The sequence below is a fragment of the Helianthus annuus genome, chromosome 10 (genome assembly GCF_002127325.2).
Source record: "Helianthus annuus cultivar XRQ/B chromosome 10, HanXRQr2.0-SUNRISE, whole genome shotgun sequence".
Classification (NCBI taxonomy): Eukaryota; Viridiplantae; Streptophyta; class Magnoliopsida; order Asterales; family Asteraceae; genus Helianthus; species Helianthus annuus.
The window spans coordinates 119,143,575-119,154,970 of record NC_035442.2 but is presented as its reverse complement, the minus strand read 5'-3'; the positions used below and the strand labels follow the sequence as shown (position 1 = coordinate 119,154,970).

The 11,396-nt window shown below is 40.1% G+C and overlaps 1 pseudogene; it reads left to right on the top strand.

Annotated features, from left to right (window-relative positions):
• The first annotated feature begins 9,792 nt into the window (after positions 1 to 9,792).
• On the top strand, positions 9,793 to 10,806 carry LOC118482684 (annotated as a pseudogene).
• The last annotated feature ends 590 nt before the right edge of the window (positions 10,807 to 11,396 follow it).

Genomic DNA, 11,396 nt, shown 5'->3' with positions numbered 1-11,396 from the left:
AGATAATCACCAAATCGAATCAAACCCTATTCACATCAAGTGAGTCCAAGAATATATATAATATCACGAATTAAAAGGTATGTGCTTTTTAGCATTTGGTGTCGAAGGTACAAGACGTATCGACGCATAGTCTAGTGTAATCCAGTTAACAGGGGTTCCACAAAAGAGGAGTTTTGTCCGATAGGATTCTCAAATGATTGGTCGTAGTGTGCAAATTTTCACAAACCATAGCATCCGCTATATGAACTCAAAATCAACAACTTGGAGATGAAAATGACCTGTCAACTTTCAAATAAATAAATGGTAAGGATGTTGACATTCTCGAATTGCGAATATACACTGTATGAAATACAAGTGAATCTGGTGTATCATTGTCTTGATTCGTAGTTGCATCAGGAATGTTTAAATGACTTAGTTCAAACAAAAGTATATGTAGTTTTGTGTAAAACGATCGACCATGATTAGCACAAGCTGCAAATTTGCAATGACACCACAAGGTGTCGAAATGACGAGAAATAATAATGGTGACTGAACAAGTTCACCGTGTCCGAAATCAAATGAAAGTGTACTGAGACAACCTGAAGATTTGATTTACACAATGTCGTAAAGTTTCCAGTTGAACAAAGAATATCAAAGAGCCATTGTTTTTGATCGAAGGTGAAAACGTATTAAATCACAAGGTATTCGATTAGTCAATTAAAGTATCGTCAGGAGGTACATTGGGCTTATGAAATGAATCTATGTACCATTGCCTTAACACACAACTGTGTTGAGACTGCTTTAATCATGATAAACAAAACGGATTTAGTGCAAGTCAATAAATAATCAAATCCGTGTATGAGTTTCGTAACGAACTTAGCGCAAGCTTCAATTCTGTGAAAGTATCACCACAAGGTATCGAAATCAACAAATGATTTAGTGGAGTCGTAGGCCAATCGAGTCCACTATGTCTCGAAACAAAAGAACATTTGCAAGAATATTCGAATGTGATGTTCCCAATACATCACATGGCGTCTCAAATCAAAACATGTAAAATGGATAAGTTCAAGCAATTGAACTTATTTTCAGCATAACCCGACAATAAACGTACGTACCAATAAGGGAAATCTCAGGATGGTTACAAAAATAAACCATGAATGTATCTTGAAACAAAAGAAGTTTTCGAGAAGGTGTGTTGACTTGATAGCAAAAGAGTCAATCGTTACAATAATGTAGGCCATTCGAATCACAAACAAGTAGTTAGATTTAGCAACATAATATTCGAATTTCAATGAAGCGTTCGAAATGAAACCGTATGCGTAGCAGATGGTGCACGCGTAATATGTGAGTTTCCATGTGATGAAACAATGAGTATGAGGTAATGACCATGTATCGAAGCAAATGTGTGTTCGCTCATAGCGAAGAAAATCAAAGCGATGCAACTACCATTGAGGGGAGTGGAGATGCAAACATCTACTCGCTAGAAGCAAAATGACGGTTTCAACGAAAGAAATTAAAGTACTTTCTGTTCTGTTAATTGAAATGGCATATATGTCAGGTTAATGGTGTTCGATTGAGTTAACAGATATGGTGTCTAAGTAACAACCTTTACGAGTTTGAACCTGGGTTTCTAAGGGTCCTAAGCATATGTTTTCTAGACCCTCAAGGTTTCGTATTCTATGTAACTCGGTTTTGTGCATTGTGTAGGAAACACCATCTTGTGTGCGTCTAAAAACAAGTTATCGTCCCACGATTTCCCCGGTATACTTTCTTCCTGAATTCATCGCTAATGACACTCGATCATCAATCAGTCGTGTAATAGTAGTTGGATCCTCACAGTTAGTTAAGTAAGAAATTTGTTAATTCTCAGCAAGAGTTACTGACTCTTGTGGGTTAGTTCGTTCGGCTCTTGATAGTTGATGCCTATTTGAAAATTTACGTCCTCCTTCTTGACGAGCAGAAATCTGGGTTACCCGAAAGGGAATTTTTGATCTGTTATCTTCCTTCTCCATCAACTTCTGAGGTCGCACTGCCAATTCTTGCATCTCCGGGGTGTAAGTCGCTAAAGTGCATCGACTACAGGCGCAACGCCTGGAATCAAATCGATGCGAAGATTCGTCTTGTCGTTGAGGGGATAATTCTGGCAAGTCTTCAGGGTAGACTTCAGGATATTTCCTTATCACAGGAATATCTTCGAGTTTTGGTCCTTTGGCTCCATTGTCCCCGACATGAGCCAAGAAAACAACACATCCTTTACGCAATAACTTTTTGGGCCTCCCCACAATTAGTAATTTGTAGGGGCGTATCCTGCTTCATGAGCCACGGTCGTTTCTTCGTTTGCCATTGTGATGCGGTTATCAATCTCCGCTCGAACACTCGGCAGCTGATCCATCCCAATTACCTTGTCGAAGCTTTCGAACTCAACTGGCAGTAGATCAAGCGTAAATTCACGCTCTCCGGGTTCTATCTTGCCATTTCTGGTCACTGCGTTGGCTTCCACTAGCTTCACCTAGCTAGTTCCATCGAGTGCAAGTTATCTAACTTACGTGCTACTATATCAGTACACTCTCGAACTCTAGAGATGCGAAACCGAAAATTTGCAACAGTATTTGGCAACACAGATGCATAACGTTGAGTGATATGGGACGTACTGATATCCATGCTTGGATTCCTGGTGTGCTCCCCTAGCTCTGCTACTGAGCTTTTATTCCTCGTGCCTGATTCTTCTTAGGGCAGTATCTTCTGAAATGCTTCTTGCTCCCACAGTTAAGACAACCTTGAGCACGTTTTTGTCTGTCACTTGTCCTGCCTGGATAATCGTCACTTTCGTTGCTCCCTCCGTGATTCTTGCTTCCATCTTGGCCTCCATTCCTACTTTCAGTAACTTGCCTACAAGTTTCCTTAGGATGCCCTCTCTTGCCACAGTTATCACATTTCCCATATTTACATCGCCCGACATGATAGCGTAGACAATTGTCGCACTTAGGGAGAATACCCATGTAGTCCTTTCCCTTTTTGGCCTTTTTCTTGTTACTTGCCTGAGTAACCTTCTTGAAATTTGCGATCTTTCTCTTATTATCCCAAGATGACTCTATAGGAGTCTCCTTTTTCTCGTCCGTAGTGGAAAATTTTCCTAGTCTATTCGCTTCTTCAGTGAGTGCCACGCTTGTGTTGATAGCCTCGGTGATTGTTGAAGGTTTAGATGTTGTTACCAGGCTTAGAATCTGAGGTGCCAATCCCCCTATGAAACGTTCAATCTTCCTAGGTTCCGGTTCCACCAAACGCGAAGCAACTTGTGATAATTCGCCAAATCTCTGCACATATTCGGCTATCTTTGGACCTTCCATTTTCAAGTTCCACAATTCCGTCTCCAACTTCTGGACTTCTGCCCTCGAGCAATATCTTTTTCGCATTAGTTCTTTCAGTTCGTCCCACGTCAAAGTGTTCACAGCAGTCTCGCCCATTGTCTGAACCCGAAGGTTCCACCATGACAGAGCCCCATCTATAAATAGCCCAGCTATGTACGTGACCTGGTGCCCTGGGGCACATTTGCTCAATCTTAAGACATAATCCGTCTTCTCAACCCAGCGTACGAAGGCTAAGGCACCACCAGTGCCGTCAAATTCCCGAGGTTTGTGGTCTAAGAACTGCTTGTAGGTGCAGCCTTCGCTGTGTTCAGAGCGAAGGGCCTCGAGCTATGCAATGGCCTGTGAGATGCGCACTTGTAGTTCTGCCGCTGTTGTTGGCGGAAGGTTGTTGGCATCGACGTTCCCTTGTGCCGACATCTTCTCAGAAGAAGATTAGTTAAGTCATGTTATATTTGTTCAGGGGACGCGTTTAGTTATTTAGTGGTCATACGTACATACACATAATAGGTTATCATACCAACCAATCAAGCAATAGCATAATAATAGCATAACCAAGCAATTTGGTAATTATGTTTAACGAGAGCATAGCAAGTAAGCACGTAGCGTTAAAATTACCGCACACACATATAGATCAATGACGTGCTTAACGAAGACATAGCGTCTGAGCTTTCGCTGGTCATTGGCCACAAGTATTGTCGCATGCTTTATTATTCTCCGACCACAATTGTATCGTCTTTCAAAATGTATCACATCAAAGGGGGAAACAGGGTCACCCTACCCTTGCCCAACAAGTATATCAGTGTATCAAAATCACGTAGTCTGAAGTGGTCTTTAAAAGTCTCCACAATCCCGGCTTATCATTAGTGTCTTTACCCAAATGTAATGCAATCCGCAAAATCCAGAAATCAATTATATTGGTGACTGGGGTGGAGTGGGAAAGAAAAGTAAATCGTTAACATGCGTGAATCCTCCGCGAGCTTGTATATACGTCGAAGTAATTAATCGATCTGCCGCTCGACAGTAAAGAAATGAGCCTCAATAACCAAGAAGGTGTAATAGCAGCAGGTGAGTGTGCCAAAGGAGACAGTGATGAATGTGGAGGATCTAAGTATACTGGCATAGACAGGGTGGAGGACGTGGTGTCAGCTCAAGCTCCAACGTTCTGCGACTCATATCCTCAAACTGTAGCTGTGTAGTCTCCATAGTGTGAGGGTCTAAAATTAGCATAGTGTATTATAGGGACCATCGAAATGGCTCGTCCAGCGCTGTAGGGTTGAAAGTAGCAACAGCGTGGCCTGTGAGGTCATAGAAAATGTTGTAGCAGCAATAGGGATCGTTAGGCGGGTGCCGTCATGGCGTACCTTTCTGTGGTGTGGGTAAGTCCTAAGAGGAAGCGATAGGCATGCTGATGCAATGGGCGTCGGTCTCCATAGGAGAGAAGGAGCAATCATCATCGGTTGTGGGTGCAAAAACAAACGTCTCAACCAATAAGGGGATCGTCAGGTGCAGGTACTGGGTCAGATATAAGAGGTGCAATGTCTGGTAAACCAAAAGGAAACAGGGTTATGATCAATCAAGAGTGCAGGATCAGCCGGTGCAACATCAAGTTGTCCCACAAAGGTGCAGAAGCTAGCTCAGGGGCAGTCTCCGGGTCAAGTAACGGCGTGGCGCCTCGAGCAAGTGATAGTGCAGCAGTCATAACGGCGTCGTCGTCTGTGTCAGTAGTAGAAGGTTGCAATTCGACCATCTATAAGGTTGTAAATGTCGCAGACTCAGAGGAGTCTAAAATCGATATTCTAGGCGCAGAGGATAGCCTGATAACAGGGGTCTCAGATGTGAAATTTATAATAACGTTCTCGTCTAACTTTCCATCACCATGGATGTCGTCAGGAGCACCATCAATAGTCATTTCAATGTCATCGACTATTCGTCGAGTAGCCACCCTTTGGAAGGAAATGTACACATGAGGTGTATTGTCGAGGATTGGAGCCATGGTGTGTTCACCATCGGGGTGACCAGTGATGAAGTGGTCATGGACTGAAACAAGAGTAATAGGAGGATTCTTGTCGGGGAAGCCTTCAGCAAGGATAAATCATCCCAAAATCTGGTAGCGCGGGCTGTTGTAAGTCGTCCTTGCCCTTGGTCAGCATATCAGGATCACTCTCAGTGTCTGACGTAAATATCTCCGGCGCAAGTGCAGTCTCATCATTTGTGGTGTTGGCCATAGGGTCATCAATGCTTGACAACCCGCTTTTTGATCAAGGCGACAAGTGTATCGGTACATGGTAGTCATAATATGTATTTCCATAGTAATTACTATCAGTTAGCGTATGCAAACAGTTTCCACATATGCACGTTTATCAATAATCAGCAATTAAGCATGTATGTGATAACAATGTAAGCAAGTAATCATCCTAGTCTTCCCTAGACTATCCCACCCAGTCTCTTAGACTGAACTCCCTAGTCTCTCAGACTAACTCCCTGGTCTCTAAGACCAACTCCCTGGTCTCTAAGACCAACTCTCTGGTCTCTAAGACCAACTTCCCCAGTCTCTAGGACTAAATCCCTGGTCTTTAAGATCAAACCTCCCAGTCTCTAAGACTAAATTTTTCCCCAGCCTCTAAGACTGAACCTCCCCAGCCTCTAAGGCTGAACCTTCCCAATCTCTAACCTCTCAGTCTCTAAGACTGAACCTCCCCGGCCTCTAAGGCTGAACCTCCCTCAATCTCTAAGATTGAATCCCTCAGTCTCTGAGACTGAACCTCTCTCAGCCTCTAAGGCTGAATTATAAACATATATTTTGGAATGTGTATTTGTGCCTTTTGTTTGTAAAAATGTTTGTTCCCTGGATCTGGGCGTTTTGTGTATGCAATGAAAGCATGTTTGTAAAAGCGTTTTCGTGAGAGCCCTATTGATCGTAGTCTAGACTCGAGAATGAATCCTAGTTCGCTACGATCGAAGCTCTGATACCAAGCTGTCACACCCTGACTTTTGCGGAAGCGTGATAATTGGTGTGACTTCTTAATATCATTGCATATGATCATAACAACACTATATGATAAAACCAGTAGATGTACATCCATTAATTTAAGTTTAAAAGTAGTACAACATAATTGTCTGAAATGACGAGACCAATTTCAAGTTACCAACCATAACATGTTGTAAGGAGTTCAAAAAGACTTAACAAAAGGTTTTTAAAACAACCCCGAGTTTAGGACCACGTATCTCATCCAGGATTAAGATATGCCTCCTAAGCCCTAATGACTTGGATGACATCTTTATTCACAACGCAGCTTAAAAACTCCAACGCCCGCCAGATCCATTTACTAGTTCCCTGAAATACATGTAGTTTGAAAAATCAACAAAAGTTGAGCGAGTTCATGTGTAAGTAAGTATGTATAAACCTTTGTAAAAATGTCTGTATGTATGAAAATCCCTGGTATGTAGCAATAAGGAAAAACCATCATTGGGTTGCAAAGCCAATGATAAGTGTGAAGTGATGCAGGAAGACTCAACCCTAGCGGATTTGTGCGTCGGGCACTTAGTCAACTCATGGTCCACTCAGCGGACTCAGGAGTGGGGCTCGCTACACCCAAATAGATCTATCACTAATGTCCCTCGGTCCTACAACAAGGATTAATGGCCTTAAGTGTCATGCCCACCACTCACATGTTCGCGTAATAAAAACCCTCCTTAAGCTAACCATACCATGTAAATAAATGTCTGTAATGTCTGTAAATGTATGTAACATGCATTTCACCCCCGAGGTGTAAAACTGAAAATAGTTAAGAGAAAAGGGGGACATGAACTCACTGTATTGCATCTTCGGTACTCGTAACCCAAATCTCTTCAGCAAACACGACTACCTACAATGGTCTAACGTCTATTAGACGAACGGGTCATGCCTTGTCTTAGTATTGATTAGTGCCTTTGAAAAGTGTCTTTAATATTTTAGTAATAATACATCTCATGCTTGTGTATTCGTATTTCCTTCCCAAGGATGGGATATTTTACGTGTGTCTGTTCATGTTGAGATTATATTTTAAGTCCCATTTTAGAGAATACATATATTTAACCATGTTCGTGTATGAAACCAATCTCCGATAATTCGTATTTTGTGATAAATTTTATGGCGAGTTTTATGCTTGAAAAACATAGTCTAGAATATACTAGTAACGCTTGTCCCGAAAATATTTACTAAGTGTTAGGATTTTCGGAAAATTTTGCCATAGTCTCCTTTGTAAATAGAGGTGTCCATGCTAAAATAGCATATCATTTTCTTTTACATATATCCAATAGTTCATTTTCAATAACCAACCCAACATATGGACATACAAAACATTACATACTTCATTTCAGCTTTATTACTCGATACCGGACTGTTTTCGAGGAATTTTTCTAAAATAGTTAACCTTTTCTAAAAATTACCAAATTTTTACAGAATGTCAAATATGTTCCAAAGTTTATTGTGTAATAATATCAAAGTCCAATTCGTTACCCATATTTTATAGAAAATCATTTTCTCGACTGCAATCAGATTTGTTACTTTCTGATTGCAGTTTACGGAAATATTCACTAAAAATTAACCGTAAGTCCGTTTGACGAAATTCCAGTTGGAGGGTCGTCCTGACAATGGTGTCTATCTACTGTAAAAATTTCATGAGTTGATTTTACTCAAGTTTTAAGTTATGACTCCGAAAATAACACACTTTTTCTGCAGTAAAAATGCAGCTTGAGCTGCTGTCCAAAAATAGTCTTTTAAAAATAGTAAACGGTCTCGAAAAAATTACGATTCCAGTGCCATTTGTTTAGTTATTCCAAAATACTCATTTTAGGCTTTAGAAAATCCGTTTTTCGATTTAAAATGATCCCGTTACAGCCTGTTAAAGTTGGCTGAAAATCCAACTCAGCAAGCTGTTTACATTGTAGAAGTGACTAAAAGTGCATAAACGAAGATCCTAACTATGGTTTATTGATGAACAAATGTTAAAACTTCAATCATGCTTTAACCAACCCTAAACCATTCAGATTTCAACCTCACACAACCTTTTTATATATGGTTTTTAGGCAGAAAATTAAGTTTACATTTTAGTGTTTAAGCTTTTGTGTGTGATGAACATTCAACAAATCGTAACAAGAATCAAGGTGGAACAAGAGTATGAAGGGACTTACTACTAGCACAAGGCTAGGGTTGTAATCTTAGTGTAAGGATGAGGAAGAATGATGGTGAGAAAAGCTTGAACAAGGCTTCTTGAGAGCACTTCAACTTCACACTTCTATGGAGGAACTTCACCTTTGAATGAGAGCTTGTTGGAGAAGAAAAATGGAGATGTGAAGATGGATGGTGGTGATTTCGGTTATGAGAGAGAGGGGGGGGGGGTGTGAACCGAAATTAAGAGAGAGGAGGGAGGAGATTGGTTGAAATCTTTGTGATGATGGAAAATACTTGGAAACTTGCACCCTCAAGCCCTAATATCATCATTGCCTATCTAATGGCCAATAAGAGTGAAGGTGGTAATATCAAATATCTAAACCAAATATTCTCACTAATTATGGCAGAAAAATCAGTTGGGGGGGGGGGTAAAGTGTAAATTTTTGGTAACTATTAGGTAATAAGTTAGAAGGTTAAGGGTATTTCCAAGTATAGTGGGTGTATGTCATGTTTACATGGTGCATGGGGATTTTTGTGACCATAATTTATTTAAAATGATGAAATAATATTTCTAACAATATTTTCATGCCTCGGGTAATGTCTGGTTGTTCGGTTTCGTATCATTCCGTTAAAGCGTTTAATTGTCCCGTATAGCGTCTTTTGTGCATCTTTTTGTAACGAAATTAATTCCAACACTTAGGAAAGTGTCCAGGACCATTTAGTCAATACTCTGTATAATATGAGTGTGTTAAAAGCTGAATTGTTACTGAAAATGCGGAATTCTGTAATTAAATTGCGTTTTAGGCACTTTCCGGCACTCAAACTATCACCTAGTGACATAGTCTTATGGTCCTCGCTTCCCTACACTCCATACTGGTGTAGTGTTTTATCCCTGGCCCATACTGGCCTAAAAAAATAGTATCTGTCTAAGTGCTGGAATTGTCAGCATGTGTCTGAGTTATTCGCTCACTGTACTAACTGTGCTTTGTGTATCAGGTTTGTCACTAAGAGTCTGTATGAAATGAATGGAGTGACTGTATGTAAAGTGACGCACATGTATGTATGTAACATAAATTAGTAAGCAGTTTAAAACGTCAGATGTAGTCAAGCACATTCATTAAGCACATAATTAGGGTTAATTAATTTGTACAGTACCTGTAATTATGCGGGTTGTCACATGGGTAGAGATTAATACTACATGGTAGTGGTATGAAATTCTTTGGCCTTGAATCAGGGTATTCGGGAAGAACAAGTTGTTCTAGCTCGGTATTGTCAAGAATTTTTGACTATTGCATGGGAACAGGTTCAACTCGAGCTTTAATGAGTTCTAATATGCAACGCCAAGTAGTCCCGCTTTTCCCGATTAGAAAGAATATAGGAATCTTTTAAATGGAGTTATTTGATTGGCTCAGATTTTACTTGTTGGTGTGAATTAGGCGGTCTGTGGACTTTTGTTGCTCTCCACAACGCTTTCGGACTAATAGGTTTCATGTTACGTCAATTCGAACTTGCTCGATCTGTTCAATTGCGACCTTATAATGCAATCACATTCTCTGGTCCAATTGTCGTTTTTGATTATGTATTCCTGATTTATCCACTAGGTCAGTCTGGTTGGTTCTTTGCGCTTAGTTTTGGTGTAGCAGCTATATTTTGATTTATCCTCTTTTTCAAGGATTTCATAACTGGACATTAAACCTATTTCATATGATGGGAGTTGCCGATGTATTGGGCACTGCTTTGCTATGCGTTATTCATGGTGCTACCGTAGCAAATACTTTATTTGAAGATGGTGATGGCGTAAATACATTTCGTGCTTTTAATCTAACTCAAGCTGAAGAAGCTTATTCAATGGTCACTGCTAATCGCTTTGTGTCCCAAATATTTGGGGTTTCTTTTTCTAATAAACGTTGGTTACATTTCTTTATGTTATTTGTACCAGTAACTGGTTTATGGATGAGTGCTCTTGGAATAGTCGGTCTGGCCTTGAACCTATGTGCTTAAGACTTCGTTTCTCAAGAAATTCATGCGGCGAAAGATCCTGAATTTGAGACTTTCTACACAAAAAATATTCTCTTAAACGAAGGTATTCGTGCTTGGATGGCGGCTCAAGATCAGCCTCATGAAAACCTTATATTCCCTGAGGAGGTTCTACTTGTGGAAACGCTCTTTAATGGAACTTTAGCTTTAGCTGGTTGTGACCAAGAAACCATTGATTTCGCTTGGTGGGCCGGGAAGTCCCAGCTTATTGATTTATCCGGTATACTACGAGGGGTTCATGTAGCCCATGCTGGATTAATCGTATTCTAAGGCGAGCAATGAATCTATTTGAAGTGGCTCATTTCGCACCAGAAAAGCCTATGTAAAAACAAGAGTTAATTTTACTTCCTCACCTAGCTACTCTAGGTTGGGGATAGGTCCTGGTGGGGAAGTTATAGCTACTCTGGCTACTCTACAGTTCTCGGAGGGGGGATCGCACCAATCCCAATAAAGTATATGATTGGTTTAAAGAGCGTCTCGAGATTTAGGCGATTGCGGATGATATAACTAGAAAATATGTTCCTCCTCATCTAAACTATTTTATTGTCTAGGAGAAATTACGCTTACTTGTTTTCAGTAAAAGTGGCTATAGGATTTGCTTTAGATTCTATTTATATTGAATTGAAGGGTTTGTTAGAATCCCATCCAGCAGGGATTATTAGTCAAAATAGGAAAATTTTGTAATTGTTAATGATGTAAAGCAAATAATCTAAATAGATTGAACAATAAAAAGAAATATCATTGTTAAATATTTAAATTTTAATCTTTTAGGAATGCAAAAACTGTTTCAAAAATGGAAAGACTTTTTGTTACTGATATGGTAGAATCGTAACCATAGAATACGACCCGACTAGAAATGC